Source organism: Triturus cristatus, chromosome 9 (assembly GCF_964204655.1).
Source record: "Triturus cristatus chromosome 9, aTriCri1.1, whole genome shotgun sequence".
NCBI lineage: Eukaryota > Metazoa > Chordata > Amphibia > Caudata > Salamandridae > Triturus > Triturus cristatus.
In genome coordinates this window covers 375568240-375587332 of record NC_140592.1, presented here as the reverse complement: position 1 = coordinate 375587332, position 19093 = coordinate 375568240, and the positions used below count along the sequence as shown (strand labels likewise).

At 44.2% G+C, this 19093-nt stretch overlaps 1 protein-coding gene across 4 annotated transcripts in view; it reads left to right on the top strand.

Annotated features, from left to right (window-relative positions):
* LOC146797981 (synaptosomal-associated protein 25-like) overlaps positions 1 to 19093 on the top strand; it is a 396023-nt gene that overhangs the window by 110006 nt on the left and 266924 nt on the right. The window contains exon 2 of one of the 4 annotated variants that reach the window (XM_085625209.1): positions 6052 to 6123. The exons of the other annotated variants lie outside the window; for them this stretch is intronic. The gene's annotated coding sequence lies outside the window, so the exon portion shown is untranslated. The remainder of the gene's footprint in view (positions 1 to 6051; positions 6124 to 19093) is intronic. 4 annotated transcript variants of the gene reach the window in all.

Below are 19093 nucleotides of genomic sequence, written 5' to 3'. Positions count from 1 at the left end.
GGGTAAGTAATAGTTCTAATACTATCCCGTAGGTTGGCATTAAGATGATTATAAAAGTAACCTAGCGCCCGGGCACTTACATTACCATCGGAGATTGGGAGAGATGCAGCTCTTAGGAGGACTGTAGTAACATGTTGCGGATGTTTAAAATTTACAATTACGCAGTCCCCCTTTGAGCTTTTCCTAGAACTCCCTATCCATTTGACTCTCCTGGTAGTCAAAACATTATCAGAGAAATTCAATGGGAAACCACATTGCCTATTCAGCCATGATAGACATTTATTTTTTAACGAATCATGTGTTTCTTGATGCCCCCTATTATCAAGCGGCGGTACCTTTGTTAATACCACCACGTATGGAGCACACTCAGGTGGGAGATTAACAGCATGCCTTTTGTTAGTTTCTTCCCATCCATTTGTGTTTCCTATAACAGGCGTAGCCTGACTGCCTAAGTGAATACTCCCTTGAGGTGTTATGGGGTCGACACTGACATTTCCTTTACTGCCTATGTCCTTAATAGAAGGGTCTCCCTGTGTATAACATTTACATTGATTGCTAATTGTGGCGGTTGTGGCAGTGATCACCCCTCCTGGTTTATCCAAGACCTTGCTAAGCAATCCGCCCAATCTTGCAACCTCTTGTGTTAATTCCTCAATTTTTGATAGCAGTGGGTCTATAATGCCTCTAATCTTTGAGTTAATATTCTCCTCTAGGTTAGTTATTATATCATCGTCTACACTAACCTTATTGGACTTACCCATTAAATTTGTTTCAAGTACTTTAACGGGTGAGTCTGCTCGTTTCCGTACGCTACGCAATCCCCCCTTCTCATTAGGAATTTTCCTACATGTTCTAACTGGCCGAGCTACGGGGGTCGGTGAACATTGTAGCACCATATCAGGATTGTCTCCTATTTCTACCTCATTGGTGGTGGTTTGCTCAGAATCGGACTGTCCCATCTCTACAACATCCGAAATTATAATATTGGAATGATTGTTCGCATCCTCTAAACTAAAAACTGATGAACCCCTAGAAGGGCTCTCCGGTTGTGGGGAACTATTTTTCCCTAATGACTGTCGCCTTTCAGAATTTATCTTACTGACCTTCTGGACCAGATAGTTATCCAAGGTGCGTGGTCAGAATTTATCTTACTGACCTTCTGGACCAGATAGTTATCCAAGGTGCGTGGCCCAGACGGAGGCTTAGGTTTCGACATATTATCAACAGGCACAGCCCCCAATAAAGCTTACTGAATTGTAATAGCAATTACACCATCTACTATTGGTGTTCTGTATTGAAAAACAATTAAAACTATAGACGAGTCCAGACGTCCTACTAATGTGTGCCACAACCTGTGCTATATATGCCGCGGTCCTGCTGAAACAGCGTCTCTGGCCCAGCCCAGTCTCCTCAGGCCTCTGAGGGCCACAGAGGGCCCGCCCTTTGCCCGGGCTTAGCCCGGCGCCGCCCGCGCGCGTCCCGCGACGCGGAGGGAGCCGTTTGAATTTAGCGCCTCCGGGCGCGGAAGTGCTGCCGGGTGGGGGCGGAGTCACAGAGATTCCTGGGAGTCGTGGTCCTGTACTCCCTACGTGTGGCGGCAAGTCTGCAGCAACAGCGGCGGTGAAAGAAGATAGCGACCGCCCCAGCACAAGGAAGAGGGCGTCTGTCCCCTCAAGCTCCCCAGCGGTATTCAGGTAAGGAGCCTGCCACTCGTGAAGTTATTATCCAAGCACTCCCGCTCCACCGAGGGAGCCGTTTGAATTTAGCACCTCCGGGCGCGGAAGTGCTGCCGGGTGGGGGCGGAGTCACAGAGATTCCTGGGAGTCGTGGTCCTGTACTCCCTACGTGTGGCGGCAAGTCTGCAGCAACAGCGGCGGTGAAAGAAGACAGCGACCGCCCCAGCACAAGGAAGAGGGCGTCTTTCCCCTCAAGCTCCCCAGTGGTATTCAGGTAAGGAGCCTGCCACTCGTGAAGTTATTATCCAAGCACTCCCGCTCCACCGAGGGAGCCGTTTGAATTTAGCGCCTCCGGGCGCGGAAGTGCTGCCGGGTGGGGGCGGAGTCACAGAGATTCCTGGGAGTCGTGGTCCTGTACTCCCTACGTGTGGCGGCAAGTCTGCAGCAACAGCGGCGGTGAAAGAAGACAGCGACCGCCCCAGCACAAGGAAGAGGGCGTCTGTCCCCTCAAGCTCCCCAGCGGTATTCAGGTAAGGAGCCTGCCACTCGTGAAGTTATTATCCAAGGACTCCCGCTCCACCGAGGGAGCCGTTTGAATTTAGCGCCTCCGGGCGCGGAAGTGCTGCCGGATGGGGGCGGAGTCACAGAGATTCCTGGGAGTCGTGGTCCTGTACTCCCTACGTGTGGCGGCAAGTCTGCAGCAACAGCGGCGGTGAAAGAAGACAGCGACCACCCCAGCACAAGGAAGAGGGCGTCTGTCCCCTCAAGCTCCCCAGCGGTATTCAGGTAAGGAGCCTGCCACTCGTGAAGTTATTATCCAAGCACTCCCGTTCCACCGAGGGAGCCGTTTGAATTTAGCGCCTCCGGGCGCGGAAGTGCTGCCGGGTGGGGGCGGAGTCACAGAGATTCCTGGGAGTCGTGGTCCTGTACTCCCTACATGTGGCGGCAAGTCTGCAGCAACAGCGGCGGTGAAAGAAGACAGCGACCGCCCCAGCACAAGGAAGAGGGCGTCTGTCCCCTCAAGCTCCCCAGCGGTATTCAGGTAAGGAGCCTGCCACTCGTGAAGTTATTATCCAAGGACTCCCGCTCCACCGAGGGAGCCGTTTGAATTTAGCGCCTCCGGGCGCGGAAGTGCTGCCGGATGGGGGCGGAGTCACAGAGATTCCTGGGAGTCGTGGTCCTGTACTCCCTACGTGTGGCGGCAAGTCTGCAGCAACAGCGGCGGTGAAAGAAGACAGCGACCGCCCCAGCACAAGGAAGAGGGCGTCTGTCCCCTCAAGCTCCCCAGCGGTATTCAGGTAAGGAGCCTGCCACTCGTGAAGTTATTATCCAAGCACTCCCGTTCCACCAAGGGAGCCGTCTGAATTTAGCGCCTCCGGGCGCGGAAGTGCTGCCGGGTGGGGGCGGAGTCACAGAGATTCCTGGGAGTCGTGGTCCTGTACTCCCTACGTGTGGCGGCAAGTCTGCAGCAACAGCGGCGGTGAAAGAAGACAGCGACCGCCCCAGCACAAGGAAGAGGGCGTCTGTCCCCTCAAGCTCCCCAGCGGTATTCAGGTAAGGAGCCTGCCACTCGTGAAGTTATTATCCAAGCACTCCCGCTCCACCGAGGGAGCCGTTTGATGGAGTCACTTGGAGCTCCACTGTGAGAATTATTTTTCTTGCGATTAATTTTACGGGTGTTATAAGATTAGTTCTGGAGTGCAAGCTTTTAATGGACACTTAAAAATGATTCTCGGTATGGTCTGAAAACGTATTATTAAAATATATAGATATAAATAATAATTACATATTCATAGTGTGTTTTGCCACAGGCTGGGATTTCATCGCTCTGTAAACACACAAGCCACTATTTCCCACTGCACCAACCAACTGTTTGAAGATGTCTGTGCTAAAGTATCACGGCAATAGAAACGGCATCCACTGTTCTGAAAAGTCTATCTATCTAATCTATCTGTCTGTCTGTCTATCTATCTTACAGGGTGGCATTCGCAACTGTGAAGTTATAGTAAGGACATAGTTACCATAGGAAATTGATGTTTTGCTAATAACTTTGATGCAGTTTGACGAATCTTCATGAAACTTACCCAAAAAGTTTATTCACCACAATGAACTTCTTCCTGAAACGTTTTGGGGTGATCCGTTAAGCGGGGACTAGAAAAAAGGTGGTCCCAAAACACAATTTCCCCATAAAATTTCCATACGCATATTTGAACAGGGCTACAACAAAAATGCCTTAACAGAATGATACTAAATGTGGCAAAAAGCTAGATCTTTATTCAGAAAGTGTGCGTTGTGTAATGTGGTGTAAATCCATACAATAGTTTTTGAGAAATTAAGGATCAACATTTATAGATTTCTAGAATGTTGGGCTTGCGGGACTCTCACAGAACTCTTGATCAAAATAAAAAAATATATATAGGGATTCTGTTGGTTGAGAGTTTTTTTTTTCCCCCCATCGGCTTGCCTGCTCTCGCAGGAGTTCTGCTCCCGTGAAAACGCACACTTTGATTGGCTAGCCGCAACACAAACAGAAATGTTGCTGCCACCATTACAAGGTTCTGGGAGCCTGTCTCTATGGCCTAAAAATATTTAAGGTATAAAGGGCAGGATAGGGATACCCTGACCCACTGGCCCTTGTGTCAAAAAATTATTATGGTTATGGTAAACCTAATACGAATAGAGGGAGGTCTGTTTTGCACTGTAATACATTCTGTCATCCGTGTCACTGTTACAGCTTCAAAAGGTAGAAAACATTAAGCAGGACTGTATAAACCTCCTCCTGCTGTTATGTTGCTATGTTTCCCACAGTAGCTTTTTATTCCCACAGAGTGCGCTTTTGTAACATTCAAAAGATGCTCTGCAAGAAAGGTTTAGGGCAAATAACAGCAAGTGGGAATGAGACATAGAGCAGAAGAAGGTACATCTTCTTGGGTAGCTAGCAACGGCTACTTACTAGAATTGAAGAACTGATTGAGAAGGCAATGGCCTGTCTTGTGTTCCTTGCCGTCTAAGGTCCTGTAACAGCAGGAGAATGAAGGTCTGCAAAGCATTCTAGGAGCTGATAAATGTGGCGGTCATGGGAGTTTCCCTCAAGTGAGATGTGATTTGGGATACACACCACATACACTCCGTAACACATGGATAAAAAACATGGTAATTTACAAGCCATTTACAACGCCAGTAGCTCTAACTTAAGCAAATGCGAGACCTATTGCATTTCCAATGCTTGTTACTATTTTACACTTCAGACTGACTCAGCTGAGAAGGTTGCCAAGGCCAACATCTGCTTGTCAACAAGAGGAGGGAGACTTCTGCTTAGGAAAGACTGAGAACACCCTTTAAAGACTCCATAATTTGTTTTATTTTTTCACCCGTGACTCCGGAGAGAAAGCAATTGAATGTCCAGATGGTAAAATGTAATCTGTGCAACATTAAACTTGGTAGACTCACAGTATTGAGAACGAAAAGACAGGGGATAATAGCAAGTAAAGGCATTAATAAAGAAACAAAATGTGGTTCCCTTATTAAGTGGCTATTTGCAATTTAAGTTCCACTGTAGTTCATTTATAACACAAAAAAACTAAAACAAGCAGTGGCGAAGCCAACAGGTCTGGCCTTGGCTGCCAGCCTTTTGGCAATTTTTGTTTTGTCGTGATTTTTGCAAAACTTTCCTGTTTGGGAATATGCCGGGCTCTTAGCAGTTTAAAAAACAAATCATTTGCTACGGGGAAAACGTAATTTCGGTCTAAAAAACACACACATACCATACATAGTATGAATATTTTAGTAAAATCAAAAGTTCTTGGCTAACACAGACTATAAAAAGTCAATCCGTCTGGCACTGCTGCAAGCCTCTAGAAAGAAAGAGGAAAAAAAGAAAGAAAGGAAATGAAAGCAAGTAAGAAATAGGAAAAGAAAGGAGGAATGAAAAAGGAGGAAGAGGGAAGGAAGAAAGCAAGAAAGAAGGAAAGAAATTGGAGAGAAGAAAGGGAGGAAGGAGAGAGAAAAATGTAAAAACAGGATAATTTAATACAGAACCGTTTCAAATGGACATACTCTGGTAAGCTATGAAATAGCAGCAGTCAGAAAAGCAAAATACTTTGAAAGGAATTTATAACAACAGTGGGAGGAGATGGGATTTGATAAAGATGGACTGTTCCCTGTGTTCATATGGGAAGCACCCTGCTATCACATCAGGCTCAAACATAAAGGCAACACTAAAGTAATTATAAAGTAAATAAAAAACACTGGCACTGAAAGGAACTAGCTAGTGCCTGAATGTGCTTCTTGTGAAAGAGCAAAATGCAGTCATTTGAAGGAAAGTTAACCATTGGCTTACGTAGGCTGACCCATTGCCCAATTCTATCATCTGTAGTGGGCGACAACAAAACGTGAATGACACAACAACAGACGAGTGGATGAAGAGAGGTGTCTGAAAGCCCTATATGTAAGTATGCTATACATACTTTAGTAAAATCAAAAGGTCTTGGCTAATGCCAGACTTAAAAAGCAAAAAAGTCAAACAAAAGCTTAACGTTTCTTCTGTGAATCACCCACAAAACTCAATAACAGATCTTTTCATAGGGCAGTGCAAGGTCACCTGCAATGGGTTGGCTGCCAAAGGCTATGCACCGCGTGGGGGTTAGCCACAGGACCAGTCCGAAGGCCAGGCCCTGTGGTCAACGCCTACTGCGCAGATCTGACGGCAGTGTGCAGTGGTGGTTGGCTGCTGCTGTACAGGTTAATCAATCTCAGTGATTGGGTGTATGGCCTGACAAAGGGCCTGCCTTACTCTTGGCATTTTGTGTTTTCTGCAGATAAGTGTGTGGGGCGGGTGGGGTAACAAATGGATGGAATAAGTAGAGCATTTCCCATTTTAACTACCATTGCATCTTTTCTCCCCGCTACAGAAAAAATGCTGAATGGAATTAAACCAAACTGGGGAGGAAACTATAAAACTTTACACTGAGGAGTGACTGTGCTTGGTTCAGACAATTTTGTTCAGTAGCATGAGAAAAATGTGTGGAGTGGGCTTCACAGAGTTAAATTATGGAGATATCTGAACCGTTAGTTCATGGATGGTCCTCGGACCTGGGTTAGAGAACTGTCTGTGGACCAAATTTGTTTTAAAAAAAATAAGGGAATCTAATTTGATGATGGAACTTTTATCCCATTGTTCATTTCAGTTGCACGGATCCAAAGTCTAGCCCACAGACCTAAAGGCTTTACTTGGCTGGCTGCGACAGCAAGATTTGTGTTGCGGGTGGCTTTACAGGACAGAGGGCTCAGTGTCTAGGTCCTATAAAAACAACTGAAAGGACAACTAAATGGGCAGGGTGAGTATACTCTGAGTCATGCCAATGGGATGAGGACCCAAAGGATCCCCATTTGTTAATTTTTTTTAAAAGTAAATTTAACTGCTGGATTTGTGGACCCTTAGGCTGGGTCCTACGTCCCACATTACAGCTTAGGGTTCACTGATGACCTAGCTCATGGGTCCATAGACCCAAAGAGGGACCCCTCAAACTTGGCCCCTCACTCAGGATGCCACACCTGTAAGCAGGGTCCATGAATACTGTAGGGCCTGTGAACCCTTGTTGGGTTTCCTATGTCTTATAGGGGTATGCAAACTCAAATTTAGGGTTCATGGAGGCAAAAACTAAAAACCACAAAACCTACAGGGACAATACTCTGTTGTAAAGTGGGTTGGGAGGATGGTTGCCGCCCAATTGGGGTAGGCACAGGGTCGAACTCGCTCTATGCAGTGCCAAAGGCTGTGCGCAACAGTCTTGGCCATCCACGGTAGGTTAGGATTAGATCCCTGTGGACAACCCGGGGATGGCTAACCAGGTTAGACATGGGGCAGGGCCTGGTGAAAGGCCACCCTATGCATGCAGTCCTCATTGTGCGCAACCAAAGGCAGTGCACAGATTAGGTTAGCCCCGTGCAGGAATCGGATGTATGGACTGGCTGCAAGACAGTCCTCCCTCCAGTGGCTTAGTGCAGGATTGGACACCCGTTACTCAAGTATGCTAGGGTTTGAAGAATTAATTAAAAGGAAGCGGGAGAGTTCAGAACATGCAGAGCTCCAAGATGGTCACTTTCTTTGGGATCTCTGGTCCAGCTCCACCGTTGAGCCCTCATTCTGCAGCATGAGACAGGACTCAAAATTGACAGATAATGTTAAGTGAGCCCTGTTGGTGGTGGGAATCTTGTCCTGAACTTCTTCTGGTAGATGTTTGTTCCAGAGTGTACCACCGTGGCAGACCGAATAGCAGGCTTACATACAGACGGTGGCACTAGGCCTTTGGCTTGCAAATTCACCTATATTGGAGCTCTTAACAGAGTGCAGAAGGGGCACTCAAAAGCCACCATGGAGGACCTGGCAGCGGTGAGGTGCACTCTGAAGCAGTGTTATTCCAAGAGGATGAGAGAGGTGCAGCCAAGGGGAAGGAGCTGTAGCTGCCAGAGAACCGACTTTTCTACCCACCACCAAATAAAAGCTACGTACGAGAAGTGCTGATAGCAGAGCATTCACCAATAGCAGCACCTCATCATGTCACTGGGAGAAAACAAACCGTGATTGACAAGAACCAAAGGTGGTTTCCTCCACGTAAGGACTCTGACCTCAAGGCAATATCAGAAGCGCTCAAGGGTTTCTTGAGGGCATCGGAGCCGAACTCCAAAATGAGAAAGTTCAATTCTATAATTTCTAAAGAAACTGCTAGGTACTACTCACAGTATTGAGAACAAAATATACACTCTTTAAGAGGCTACGTAAGAAGGGTAAGTACGATATGTCTGTAGTCAAGACAACAACGCAGAGATACAGTGATGCAATAGAGATTCAGCGATTTGAAAGCAGTATATTTGCCTTTGTTGTAATCTAGAATTCATAGAAGAGTTTTGTAGAAAAATGTAAAGGCAGCAGAATTCCACTACGCAGGATTGTCTTCTCATGACAATAGCAAATACTTAAGAAAGGAGGTTTTAGATTTTTTGTTATACGTGGTGCTAGACGGGGACACAATATTCTACAAGATGCTGCTGGGAGGTATAAGGGTCAGGGCATAGTTCTGGCAAAGTGGTCCAATATGGAGCAGAGAAAGCTAGTGACCTTAAGTCACAGCAAAGAGAAAGAACATGAGGGTGAATGGCTTCCCCGTGTGTATCTTTCTGGATTGAATCCTCAATATTCTTTGGCTTAATGAAGATTTACAGGCCATTAAACTTAGTCTCACTGGGATTCAAGGCATTTCTGTGATTCTTGGTGTTTCTAGGGGCTTCTGATGGAAATGGGGCATTTCTGCTTGTAGGGAAGGGACCCGTGCAAGAATGTCTTTCATTGAAGAAAAAACTAAGTTAAATATACAAAGGTGATGGGAGGGCTGCTTGCAATTAGTCAAAATCCATGTCCGGTGTTCTAGGTGGCATTCCATCCCATCATTTTCACCCACTGTGCTACTCTAGACAGAGACCTGCCTTATGCAGATCAGTACTCGCCTTGCTCCTCATGCGAATAGTCCTACTTGATCTGCCAGGTGAGGTTCCCTCAAGCATTCCAACCATTACTTTGTTTTCCTAATTGTGATGCACTAAGTGCAATGGTGTTAGGAAATACTTTTTCTGCATGGTCACCCTGGATTGTTCGCCTTTTACTGGACCCAATATTTTTGCTGTTTTAAGAACAGTGTGCAGTTTACCTGTGCTAACCAGTTCAAAATACCTGTGCTCCTCCTTTAAATATGGTCGAACTGACATATTCCTAATTCATACATATTCTTAATTTATATATGAATCCCTAATAGATGTTATAAAATGTACCCAGGAGCTGCAAGTTAAATGTCAACTATTGTGCCATCCACTACAATGACAGTGTAAAATGTGGTACAAGGTCTACCATTGTAGTCGGACTGTAGCTGGTTAAATATTGCAATTAATGTAAAAAACCAGAGTACATATTCAAAATACAAATACTGTATCTCTGTAATGGGGCTAGCTAGAAAATAATGAAATAACTGTTAATAGTTATTAAAAATCCAATTAAATGGTAAAGTCATATTTTCTATAAATATCAAGGAACATGTACCTTTTCCCTGCTTGAAGTTCCTGTTAAAGTTACATATGCATTTGCTCTTCCAGTTCTGCCAGTCAATAATTAGCATTAGAATAGGTGTGAAAAAGGTGTGCAGTGCTTTCCAGGAGCAAACAATAGGCGGACCTGAGTAAGCAAACGTAACTCCTCTGGACCTAACAAAATTCACAGGGGGAGGCTGTGCACATCTTTTTGTCATTACATTGTCAATTCCTGCTTGACAGGTTTGCTGGGTTATACATATAACACATAAACTTGCTTGAAAGGAAGGAAAAAAGGATGTCAAAAACAATTCTTGTGAATCCACTGCCTGGTTGCTGGAACCCTTACTTTATTCTTTTAGACTTCTGTCTCTGGGTTTATTGGGGCTACTGTAGCTGCTTCAAACTATTTTGGTGTAGATGTGTGAGGACATTAGGGTTACCATAGTACACTCCCTAAAGGCACACTGATCCCAAGATTAATGTGTCCGAAGACTTTCATCATCTTGAAAATGCTTGGAGTGGGTAGGATTGGTCCCGAGAACTACATCATTGGTTAAGGCGTACGCAGGCATCATTCCCACCCACTGCTAGAAGTATTGTAGTCTCACTTGCTCTCTGTTGGCTGTTTGGATGTAGCTTTCTGCCTCCATTACCTTGTTGAGGCACTATTTTACATGTTGAAAGTACAAGCTATCTTCACACATTTAATTGTTTAACTCGCCTGTGTATTGCAGACTCGCCAATCCTTTTGAGATCTGATCTAGAGACCAGTATAGATGTCTCAGCAGTCTAATGTAATAAAAAATCATGACTAAAAAAATACAAACTAGGTACCCCTACATAAGAGGAGCTTTGGATTAGCCCTTCATCAAGTCTTCTGTTCAGCTGACATTCAGACTTTGATTTTGCCGACCACAGCATAGATCATGGGGCAGTGGTTCAGCCCACTTCAGCCATTGGTTCACTTGTACATTTTGCCTGATCAGCTGATGACATTTTGCCTGATCGTATATACACACCTAAAAAGTGAAAGTCAATTTCACTGCTGATGGGCCCATTCTTTACTTTTCCACTGCTTTTCTTTCTTTCCATTCTTTATCTTTTTTTAACTTTGTATTTTTTGTAATCTTGGTGTTGCAAATTAAGGCTTCAGGTTTCTGTATTCCAAAACCAGTATAAACTTTTCTTTCCATCCAAATAATTAAATTTTCCTCTAATGGGCATTCAAACTAAAAATGGTTTCTATGCCTGTTCGGTTTACACCTGCCTTCAAGGAAGCACCCTGACTGTTCTTGTAAAATGATGTCTGATGCTTTTTTTTTTATAATTTACATTTTTTACAGCCTTCATGTTTTCTTTTTGTGGCAGCCGTTTGCAATAAGCAAAATCTAAAATATGTCACCATCACTCCAGCTGTCCTTGGCCAGATCTATTTGCTTTACCAATGCTTATTTTTAATTGTTTTGCACTGCAGCATGCATTTCATACTGCTTATGTCAGTACTTAAGTGTGATTGACAAATCTTTTCGTTTTGCCAATGCTTGGTGTAAAGTATTGATTTGATTTGAAGGCAGCAGTTGGGGAATTTTCCAAAATCAAGCTGATGGATTCATAGGTAGTAGTAGAGTATTTTCCAACATGACTCACGATCACCATCCTAGATATTGTCTTTGCACATTTGACTCGTAATCACCACACTCTAATTTATTCAGGGCTGTCTGAACTTAAGCCCCTGGAGCTGCTACTGTGTCTTATCACACACCGCTGCAGACTCGAAGGTGCAGACGGCTTCCAACCCTTCAGGGGCCTTCATACCATTCAGAGGGGTCCCATTCCACCCAGGGCCAATGAACATATGTAAGATAAGGAAGACTAAGGTCCCTTTTCACATTCTTCGGGGAAGGGCTCATTATTTTAAACTATGCCACTGAGCAGTTCCATCTTTCACATACTGCACACTTTTGTAGTAATGCAATAAGCAGCGTCTTCAACAACGTTTACTTATAGCGTAATACCATCATTCTGGTTGAGGGAATACATAGTCCCATCCACAAACAAGCATTGGCATAGCCAATAGGTCTCGCCTTTGGGACCTTTTAAGTGTTTAGTTATCCAGCACAATATCCTCGGAGCAACAACATCAACTGTTGCATGGCTAAACACTTATAAGGTCCCAAAGGCGAGATCTATTGTCTATGCCAATGCACTGTCAATAGGTCTCGCCTTTAATATGCAGGCATTTACAAATTGGTTTTGCTGATGCTTGTTAGCTTTAGTTAAAAGGGTAATTTTACTGTGTTTTAACTAGCAAAGTATCATCCTTGCCACCCGCTTATTTCGTACCATACTCTCCTCCACCAATCTATATACGCCACGTTAGTAGTGTCATTTTAGATGGAAGCCGATGGCAAGGCAGAAGTAAGCCGAGTATACGCTGAGCAACGCAGGTCGATAAAATGTGCACTATTGACTTGTAAAGTATTAGAATGTTATATTGCATTTCTGACTCAATTTCCTGTTTTTTCTTTTCTTCATTAGTTGATCACACTGATACTACTCTTGGTTTCTGATCATTTTACTCTTGCCGTTTTACTCGGTGACCTCCTCTTATTTATTGTTTTGACAGTCTTTCGTTCCGTACCATAAGGAGGTTTATTCATCTTTACACGTTTGTCAGTAGCTTACTTTCCATCAGCTAGGCTGCCTGGCATTTACAGGTGCTTCAGCATGGGTTAGTGATGCTTATTGTTATGTGAATGCCACTGAATTCAAGTGGGCATGGGGAAGAAAAAGTTTTCTTTGAAGTGGATCCCAGTAAGAGTCCCACCCAAAATGAACAATTGAAATGTGTTTGCTTCTTTTAATGGACGAGCAAGCACCCTTATTTCAAAAGAACCCCACAGCAAAGTCACTAATCATTTACAAAGCCATAAGCAAGCACAGAAAGCATTGAAAGAAAGAAATCGGAAACAATCAGGGGCCTGTGGGGCTTCTATCTCCCACTCTGCTGCATCATCAAACCACAAAGGGCAGCACCGAGAGAGTATCCACGGCTATCTCTCTGGACGTTCACGTAGAACATCAAAATCTAAGGGTCTGCGAAATTCAAATCATTTGCCCCTGGACATTTATGGAATTAGGTGTATTACGCAAAATGCAAAACCGGCATTAGGCGCTATATTTTAAAAAGAATTCTGCATCCAAAAAATAGTGCAAAAAATACAAGCAATGCAAAAAGCAGCCACTCGCTGTTCATGTTTTTACAGTGCACTCGATTTTTGCTGAAAATGGCATATAAATACACAACATGGCATAATAGCATAACGTGGGCATTTCACGTAACGGGTGTAAGCTATCTATGGTTTTGAGCATTGGAAAGCAGTTGTATGCGGGCATCCTTCCAGAAGGGACAGTGTAGGTCTACACTGCCCTCTAGTGATGTGGATGAAGAAAAATGTAACACTCGATTGGCCAGGTGTGTGCGCAATGTTCCGGGAGACTGGGGCAGGTTGTCTATGGAAGCCATGAAATATATTGGAAGGTCGAAGAAGAGGTTCGCTTCTCTCTCCTGGCATCTTGTTCCGGTGGCTTCGGAGCGGACAGGAGGGATGTGGGGGCCACTGGCCCGCCATCACTAACTCTACAATTCACGAAAAGGCACAATAAAAAGTGTCACTATATTTTAGTTTAGCTATTCATTATTCTAATTTTTATATCGGTCTACGTGGTGGGTGGGAGTTGTCTTAGTTTCTATACTTGAAATAATGAATTATTGCCTGATTGTTGTGTCGTTCACGTTAGAACTACTTGACTTAGAAAACCAACACTCCAAAAAAAACACCAGCGCAGTGCGCGCGCACTGCAACAGGAATGTCAGGAATGCAGCTGGCACCCGGCCGCGCTGCTGCTCGCTCCCGAGCTCCCTAGGCTAGGGGAGAGAGAAGGCGGGACATGCACCCGCCTTTGGCCAATTGCGTGCTGTCTTTCTTAGAAAGTCGCAAGCAAAGGCCAATAGGGTGTGAACAAAAAAAAAACACACGCACAAGCGTGTGGTTCCATTTGAAAATGATTACTAGAAGTTTCACAGAGCAGCGCTGGCTCAGGCGAGACCTAAAAAGAGAGCAGGGATGACCCAGAAAATTACAGACAGATAACCTTGGTTGATGTGGACTCAAAACGTTCTGCCTCATTGGTTCTGAAGAATCTATAGGAATGGGCTGTGAGAGCACATATAATTCCCTGGCTCCAGACAGGTTTTTGTAAGATGTTGGCCCTGCTATTTACATAATGGCGCTTGCCTTCCTAGTTCATAAGACCACCAGCAATAAACCATCTTTACATGCTTGTTTCATTATTGCATAAAAGGGTTTGATAGTATCAACAGGGCTAGGCTATGGGGGAAACTGAGCAATTGGGGTCTTCCCACAAAATATTAAATCCCATTATTGCTTTATTCTCTATATATGTATGTATGTATCTGGGAATATAATTTCAATCATCCAGCTGGACTGGGTCTTAGACTGGATGGGCGAATACATACGATTTCATTATATGCTGATGGATCTGTTGGTATACCTGGAGACAGCAGTATCGGGTACCTCAACTGTGCTTACACTTCTGGAGCGATTTGACACGTTGTCGTGCTTGATGGTTCACAAGAAAAAGACCTACTTGTTTCCTTTGGTAGGCCCGATGCCTCAGCCAGCATGTCTCCCAGCTTACATCAATTGGGCCCCCTGCAAATTCAAATATCTTGGGATACATGTCTTTCATTCCCTGGAGGATCTGAGGGGTGGGAACTTAGATAGGGCACTGCGGTCTCTCCGGACAAGTGTGCACTTCCAGCGCCCTTTGCAACTGCCTATCATGGCGAGAGTTTCTTTGCTAAAGATGGTTATGCTGCCAAGATTGCTGTACTTTTTTGTTAATTTGCCGACCCTGATGCCCTGGGGATGGTTTCGTCCTTTGAATGCCCTGGTGAGAGACCTGATCTGTGGGGATGATAGACACCGGGTTTCTCTGCAGACTTTACAACGTCCGATGGAGCAAGTAGGCTTGGGTTGCCAGATTTCGAACTGTACATGTTGGCTGCCCAGTTGCAGTGGCTGGCACAGGGGATGGAAGGTGTGAATGCGGAGGGCAACTGGCTAATGGACCCCGATGGTGACCCAGTTTTACTGCTGGCCAAATTATTGAGACCGGCAATCAGTGTTCCATATAAGTCAGTGCTGCAGATTACAGCCATACACACCTGGAAACCCTGCGTGCGTAGACAGGGTGGAACCCCGTGGTATTCCCCCACGCTACCTTTGGTTGGGCAACCACATGGTGACCCGTTGACGGTGTTCGCCTTGGAACAGCTGGAGGTGTGGACTGAGGCAGGCATAGACTCAGTGGGCGACTGTAATCAAGGTGGCTCCCTAGTCCCGTGTACAGATCTGATGGATAACTATGGCTTTTCTCCCAGCCAGTTCCTGCAGAATGAAGCCTTGGTTCGCACCTTTGGTCAGTTATGGGGGGGAAGGGGGATGAGCCTGCGTCCCATTCGGTACTACATGCGCTGAATACGTTGGGCACAGTGGGGCACCAAGTGAAATGGCATCATGAAGCACTGGTTGCCGCAGCTACTGGCCCCATGACGGATCTCCAGGGTAGGTGGGAAAGAGTGATAGGCTGGGAATTTACGTATGGGGAATGGGGTACTGTACTGAGATCTCACAAGCAGATTTAGAGGAACACCAGATTTAAATATACGCAATTCAACTATATACATATGGTGTACCTGACTCCTCATAGATTAAGTATTGGGAGGAAGCGAGAGGTATCCGGAGACGGCCAATAGCAGATTTATGGAAAGAGGTATTGGCGAACTTGGAAAATCCGGAACACGCACGAAATACTAGTGAGGAGGCGGTGAGTGGTAGCGAGTGATTCACACTTGGCTACACGGATGGGCCTGGCAGAAGGGGACTCGACAACACACAGCCTCTCCCCTCTGGGAGAGTGGACAGGCAGCGCCAGGGGTGGGAAACCATAAGCGGTGGGTGTGGGACCAATGCCTGCAGAGTTGGGGCTCCTCTCCTCCTCCCTTCCCTCCCCCTTCTCCCCCCCTCTCCAGGTGCCCTATGCGAGGTACTGCCTATATTGCATAACTATTGAGAACCGTGACTGCACCCTCAGAGGCAGGTGCACCCTTGTACCCCCCTTGGCATGCAGTGTTCTCTTTGTCTCCTTCTTTTTGATTCTTTGGTTTAATTCTCTTGTTATTGGATTATTTGTTCAAGTTCAATGGATCGTGTGTATTATTGTTGAGGACATTGCCCGAGCCCGGGTATGGAGCCGGAATTGCTCACTGAGACAGGGCGAGTAAACCGCGTTAGACAGGGGTCATAATAGTCGCTTATTGGGGAGGTGAGCTAGTGTGCGCGCAAGGATGAGCAGTTACTAGGATCGAACAGAAGATGGAAGACGATACGTCCTACCCCATGATTGCAATTGAAACATATGTAACCTGTCTAGTGTTTTAAATGAGAACTATATTGAAGTTTTGTTGCAAATATTGTGTAGTGCAAATGTGAAACACCGTAAATGTTAATAAGAATAGGTAAAAAAAAAAAATATATATATATATATATATTCACTGAAAAAACCAGAGGTTTCACACACGTTATAGTTAGGGGTTAGCATTTAAAAAACCTTGCAAATTCACTTAAAAAACCATAGGTTTCACACATGTTATAGTTAGGCGGATATTTCACTTGTAAAAAACCAATGAAATTCCCCCGTTATAGTTAGTTCAGATAACTATATCTCGCGCGCCCGCAATCCTCTGCTCATGACGTCACATATTCCATCACTCATGACATGGTCAGTGGCATCACTCTTGACATCACTGATGACATCATCCTTGTGATAGAGTGGCGGTCACGCGAGTTATAGTTATCTGAACTAACTATAACGGGGGAATTTCATTGTTTTTTTTACGAGTGAAATATAAATGCTAATTCCTAACTATAACGTGTGTGAAACCTATGGTTTTTTCAGTGAATTTGTACGGTTTTTTAAATGCTGAGTTATGTATGTATGTATTATTTTTTTTATATATTTATTTTCCAATAAACGACGTATTAATTTTTTTGTTTTTTTTTAATGGTTTTTCACCCCCGCGATAAAAATCCAAAAATTAAATGTTTTTTTCTGCCTTCAGGGACCCCCTGACAAAGGCCAGGGGGCAGGAACTCTCTACCCTGCCCCCTTTTCACGTTCGCCACCTTCCTTTTACACTCTCGCACTGAAAACAAACAAAATGGCGGCCGACACTTCCTGATTTCGACCGATTCGAACGTTGACTGACATGTAACAACTAATCAGAATTACGCTCGCGCACGGTGCGCGCATATAGATATTTATGTACTTTTAACTGCAATTTTCTCAGGAACTACTGAACAGATTGACACCATATATGCAAAAGGCACATCCCTGACCTGAGGACTACCTCTTTGCCAAATTTCAAGTAATTCTGTTCAGCCGTTCGGGCTGTACCTTCCACTAAAGGTCCTATGGGAAAATGCATGGGGAATACGCGTTTTGGGACCCCCTTTTTTCTCAGCCCCCGCTTGACGAATCACCCCGAGACTTCCAGGGTAGGAGCTGAGCGGAGCGCCCCATTAGTTTTGAAAATTTCACGAGGATCCGTCAACCGGCGCCAAAGTTATTCAAAATAGAATTTTCAGATTTCCTATGGAAACACGATCCTAACTATAACTATCTACTGGCGACCGCCAGTAGATTATATATATATATATATATATATATATCTCGTTGAGGTCTTGGAGGGGCTCTGGTAGCCCACAAACTTCACTATGTAGAGGCGTTTCTTGTAAATAAATGACTGAAACATCCCGTAGAGTCCAGGTAATTTCTTGACATGAGAAATTGTGGTGATTGCAGAGAAAAAATATATATGTATGTTCGACATTTTATCAAAAATTGATTGATTTTTAGCCTATTTTTAGTGGAGTTTTAATATAGTAAATTTTCAGTGGTGCAGGACAACAATTCAACATACAGTGGATGTAGTTCAACTCAAATATTTTTCTTTTAATTCTCTTCTTTATTTTAAATGTAGGCTATATTTGAACTAGAGAAATTTTAAAGAAATAAAAGAAGAAGAATATGAATAAAGAAATCTCTTCTGAATAAATCTAATGGGGTCTGTGCATTATGTTAAACAATTGAGATGAACTGTTTTGAACTGCATCCATTGTATGTTAAATTGTTGTGCTGGGCCATTGAAAATTTGCAAATTGTATAGGGAATTTTTATTTTTTTTCCTGTGAGGGAGACGAAGGGGGCTGGTCTTCCGGGTCTGCGCACTATTCTGATTTATTGCTAATTTTACTCCACTAAAGTGTTAGATGCGATGATTCATTTCCCCAGCCTCTGTATAAATTGTCTGCTAGATTTTAATATAGTGATTTGATTATACAGATTTGGATATTTAAACGATGAAACAAGCATTAGGCACCTTAATGCCGTATCATTTTTCTTTTTCAAGTCTTGTTATATCCTGGCAAGTTGTAGTAACTCAATGTTGTGCCTCAGAGGGGCTTAGGAGGTATGATATCTCAAATGCACCATGCACAGTATGCTTAACTGTTACCCTTGAACAGATGAAAGTATGCTGTTAAATATTCTTATTCTCATCACGAGTATTGAGGCATGTATGTTTTTAAATAATTTGAATTGTTTTAATAAACTATCAATTAAAGATTGTAGATTCTACTGCTCAGCTTGTAAAATGTGATTTTGAGCAATGCAATGTGATTTGTACTTTGATACTTCATTGTCAGTTGCTGCTCCAGGATTGGGCGGGAAGCCGCAGCCAGAAACCACATGAGTCAATATAAAAGTGTGAAAAAAATCTGCTTTAATGAAACGTGCACATTTCAGGTAAAACAAACCCTTAGCAATATGCCATACAAACTAAAGTAAAACCCCGGCCGCACTAAATATTGAAAAACCTAAGCAACCACCTCCCCTTCCCCCTAAAGAGCCCTTAACATGCCCAATCCAAACAAACCCCTCACCCCAAGCTTTATCAATCCAAACATCAATGCGTATGTTCTAAAATTCCTATCTTCCTCGTGCCTTCCAATTGCATTTTCGCCTCCCCTGTCAAAAGCCTTAGACCTCCTGGCATCTCTCCATTTCCTCCTTGGCAAAAATTCTGTTCTCACAATCGTTGTTCCTGCCCACAGCGTTTGATCTCCAAAATGTCTTCCTTCATACCCTTCAATATGGCTAAGCCTTTCATATTCACTAAATTATTCTCCCCT